General features: G+C 33.8%; 2 non-coding genes across 2 annotated transcripts; both read right to left on the minus strand.

The window, feature by feature from the left end:
* Positions 1-1,267: 1,267 nt before the first annotated feature.
* LOC149770314 (5S ribosomal RNA) lies at positions 1,268-1,386 on the minus strand. Its single transcript, XR_016418580.1, has one exon. It is a non-coding gene; the product is annotated as a 5S ribosomal RNA (ribosomal RNA).
* Positions 1,387-2,286: 900 nt separating this feature from the next.
* On the minus strand, positions 2,287-2,405 carry LOC149770315 (5S ribosomal RNA). The gene has a single exon (XR_016418675.1). It is a non-coding gene; the product is annotated as a 5S ribosomal RNA (ribosomal RNA).
* Between the last annotated feature and the right edge of the window lie 2,595 nt (positions 2,406-5,000).

The raw sequence follows: 5,000 nt of genomic DNA on the forward strand, positions 1-5,000 counted from the left end.
GCATCCATATGACACAGAATGCTCTCGGTGAGTACAGGGAATCAGATAAACGTCACTGTGCGGGACTAGGTATAAAACATTTATTGTAGTTTTAATTGTAAATTTTTCGGGCATTTAAGTAGAAATTAAATGATTTCAGTTCTAGTGAGAACAACATTTCGACTGTAAAACATAATTTGTTGTCTTGATGCGTTTTCAAGACTCTTGGGCTGATTAGTCACACATCTCTTCAACGTTTCCGATGTACAAATGTTTGTGTGCAGTATAATATTAGTAACTAAAGTGTATACTGATTCAAAGTTCTAATCCAAAAGAAGCAAAACTGGCCTCAGATACTCATATTTGTCACTCATCCATTTTCTGACCCAGATAAGGGGAGAATTCCATGTTGAAATTGACTTAAAATGCAGATTCAGGACATTATTGTTGTTGTTATTATTATTATTATTATTCCTCTTTCTGTCCTATCATTTGGTTAAAATAAGCGACACCGGCCTATAAGCTAACTTTAAAAATAGGGTCTTATCAGATTTGCAAAGGATCTCTTCTTGCAACTTGTAGAAGTTAACGTTGTGGAAATACAGAAAGTGGAAGCATGGAATATCTATCTAAACTTACTGTAATCAAAACAGAATTTTATAACCCAATTTATTTAGCCAATGGCCCATATTTACAGTATTCGCTACAGGATGCCAATTTTCCCACTGGCAGACTGAGGCCCTGCTGTAAAAGAAATCAATCAATCAATAAATTAATATAAAAAATTCTCACAATTCATACATTCCATATTTATCAATCAATTAGTGAATAAGAAATACCACAAATAAGTACCCAAAATGAAAGACATTGATCGCATATTTTGCAACTCTGCGCTAGAGACTACACCAGGAATATATGAGAAGAAACTTGAAGGAAGTATTTCGACGTGAAAGGAGGCAGCTTGTTGTGGTAGTAAAAGTAGAGGAAACTGGATAAATTGAACCGAATTTGTTAATAAGAAATACTGGTCATCTATGATCGCATATTCCAGTAGTAAGGATCGAAACCAAGAGCAGAGAAGTGCAAAGCAACATTTGCTATATTCAGGTCCTATACTTGATTTTTTTAGGATCCGAATTATTGAAGAAAGTTAAGGAAAAAGAGAAAATGAAAGTCGAGAAATTGCTCTATTTATTATTTATATTGAATAAAGTAAATTTAGTTACAATAAAAGAAAGAAAGAAAAACTTCAACTGTTTTTAGTTATAAAAGAAAAAAAAAAAATTAGAGTCTACAGCACCCGGTATTCCCAGGCGGTCACCCATCCAAGTACTAACCGGGCCCGACGTTGCTTAACTTCGGTGATCGGACGAGAACCGGTGCTTTCAACGTGGTATGGCCGTAGACACAAGTGTGTGTAAATTTAAGACTTATATTCGCTTCTCTCTTCACCGTTTCCGATGTACAGACGTTTACGTTTATGTGCCGTGTAAAATTAGTAATTAAAGTGTACTTATTAAAACTTATATAGATAAACTGCCTTCATACATTATTCAAATTTGTAATTCAGGCATTTTCGGACTCGGACATTAGTTGCTTAACCGGAGGTTTACACCTTCAAATGGACTTAAATAACAATGCATTTAAACGAAGATTCAGTTCATTTTTGTTGTTTTTGGGCATTATTATTATTATTATTATTTATCTTGTATCAACTGACTAATTCAATAGGTAAATAATCGACATCAGCCTATGAGCTACCTTTAAAGACGGACTCGAATCTGATTTGAAACGGATATCGTCTTGCAGCTCGGAAACGTTAAAGTTGTGGAAACACAGAAAGTGCAAGGAAGTGGAAGCAGGGAACATCCATCCAAACTTACTGTAATCAAAACAGAGATTTATACACCAATTTATTTTGTCAATGGCCCATATTCGAAGTATTCGCTAAGGGATGCCAAGTTTCACACTGATAGACTGGTGCCCTGCTAAAAACAGGTAAATAAATTAAAATAATTAAAAATAATACATTCCAAATATATCTATCAATTGTTGAATAAGAAATACCATAGACAAGTATCCAAAATGAAAGACATCGATTGCATACGTTGCAATTATTCGCTATAGGCTGAATCCGGAATATCAGAAGAAATTTGGAGGATCTGGACGGCATACGAGGCGGCCCATTTCGATCCTGGAGGTAGAGGAAACTGAAAAATTTGCACCAGATTTGTGAACAAGAAATATTGGCCATATATGATCGCATATCCTCACAGTGAGGATGGAACCAAAAAAAAATTTAAAAAATGCCTACAGCACCCGGTATTCCCAGGCGGTCACCCATCCAAGTACTAACCGGGCCCGACGTTGCTTAACTTCGGTGATCGGACGAGAACCGGTGTTTTCAACGTGGTATGGCCGTAGACATTTGTATGTACAAATTTAAGACTAATATAGGTTGTCTCTTCGTCGTTACAAAGATATATTACACACACACGCACACACACACACACACACACACACGCACACACACACACACACACATATATATATATATATATATATATATATATATATATATATATATATATATATATATATATATATATATATATATATATATATATATATATATATTAGAGACAGGGGAGAGCTCTGCTTACGACAATACATCCCTTCAGTTTCAATCTGTAAAGAAGCAAGAGCTTATTTGATCGCCGATGTCACTGACATGTAGGTTGCCATATTTGTGCAGTCATTTGAATAGTAATACAATGGCGAGTTCCGTGTCAAATTTCATCAAGGTTGTCGTTTTCTTTCGTCAGTCAGCTTCATTAACGACAAATGATGTTATACTCGGAATTATTTCTGAGAAAATAAATCGTATTTCTCTCGATTTCATGCAGGTATATCTCGATGAAAGGTCGGTCAAGTTTGCATGGCAGGCTAGTAAGCACAGGGGCTCGCATCGTTGCTCACAATTGAACTGACAGTCATACATTTTATACTATATGTACGACTGATAGTTTCATTGTAAGCAATGATACGAGCCCCCTGTGGCTAGTAAGCAGCCTATGCCGATACCGCATGGTGTCGGCGATTTCCAACGTTTTGATAAGCAAAACAAATATGTCCATACACCCCAATACTAATGTCCAAATATCAAAAATCGCTATTTTGGGACTATTATGAATTCATTCAAGGACATTCTAAATTACATCATCGCCACACGTCAAGATTGTTATTACATCAGCACATTCAAAATTGGACTTCATTCAGAAAACCACTGGCATTCATTTGGAACACTACCCTTTTGGACTTGTCATATAACTTTTCATGGACTATTTGTGATTTCATTTATAATGCTGAAAAGTATTTAAATTTTCACTTTGTATTCTTTATAAAAATAAATTAAGTCGGTTGGTTTAGATTGGCTAAGATAGCATTAAGGTGTTTTTGTTTATATGAGCCAATATCACATTATTCTTTTCTTGGTTTAGATGGGCTAAGTTCACATTATGGTACATTGGTTTAGATGGGCTAAGTTCACATTAAGGTGTTTGGCTAAGTTTCCATTAAGATATTTGGTTTAGATTGGCTAAGTTTGCATTAAAGTGTATTGGCTTATATTGGCAAATTTCACATAGGAATTTGATTTAGATGGCCTAAGTTCACATTATGGTGTTCTGGCAAAAGACTGCTTGGTTTTATTAGGCAATGAGGGTAGTCTTGCTCAAGGGTACAATAGGGCAACCAGCTTGATAGAAATCTATCATGTTAACCATTGGACTGATGTACATTTTATCAGTGTAATTTAGAGTCTGTTTAAACCATTCCGAATCCCCCCATCTCTCTCTCTCTCTCTCTCATATATATATATATATATATATATATATATATATATATATATATATATGAAAGAAATAATATTTTCAATCTTTCTGCACTGTACTGATTTTCTGGTTGAATACTAAAAGTAAGTTTAAATATATATAAGGAGTTTGCAAATTTTATAAAAGTCAGCTTGCCTAGCAAGTAGTAGGTCAATATGATACAATGTAGAATTTAAGAAAATGTCATTATATGTATTGAAACGTTTGTTTCCTTTGTATCTGTTGATATCTAAAATCCATATCCCAATAATTAAAATTATCCAAGACTATATGTAAATAATACACGTATGTATGTATGTGTGTACACACACAAACGTATATATATATATATATATATATATATATATATATATATATATATATATATATATATATATATATATATATATATATATATATATATATCACAAAAGACACACACATATCTTAAAACACCCTCAGCCACCCAGGATATATATATGATCCGTTTTTACGAGATAAACTTATTAATTCAGTATGGTATAATTATCGAGTAAGATCAGTAGAGTTTTTGCCCTTGTTTGCAATCGTTATAGGATAACGCGTTAAAAATAAAATTACACAGAAGTACAATTAATGTTAATAGCTGATAAAGTTATGCGAACTTTGTTGCATACTCTCTCTCTCTCTCTCTCTCTCTCTCGTGTGTCAGTATGATAAAGCAAGAAGAAAAAGGAAGAACAGTAAAGAACATATATAAAAAGGTTTATTGAAACAGCGTCTCATCATGGTGTGGGCACCACGATGCATAGGGATAAATAAAAAAGCGAGTATTCCATTACTTTTCACTTCATTTGATATGCATCCATATGACACAGAATGCTCTCGGTGAGTACAGGGAATCAGATAAACGTCACTGTGCGGGACTAGGTATAAAACATTTATTGTAGTTTTAATTGTAAATTTTTCGGGCATTTAAGTAGAAATTAAATGATTTCAGTTCTAGTGAGAACAACATTTCGACTGTAAAACATAATTTGTTGTCTTGATGCGTTTTGAAGACTCTTGGGCTGATTAGTCACACATCTCTTCAACGTTTCCGATGTACAAATGTTTGTGTGCAGTATAATATTAGTAACTAAAGTGTATACTGATTCAAAGTTCTAATCC

The sequence above is a fragment of the Sinohyriopsis cumingii genome, unplaced genomic scaffold, assembly GCF_028554795.1.
Source record: "Sinohyriopsis cumingii isolate HCF-2022 unplaced genomic scaffold, ASM2855479v2 utg002479l, whole genome shotgun sequence".
NCBI classification, from domain to species: Eukaryota; Metazoa; Mollusca; class Bivalvia; order Unionida; family Unionidae; genus Sinohyriopsis; species Sinohyriopsis cumingii.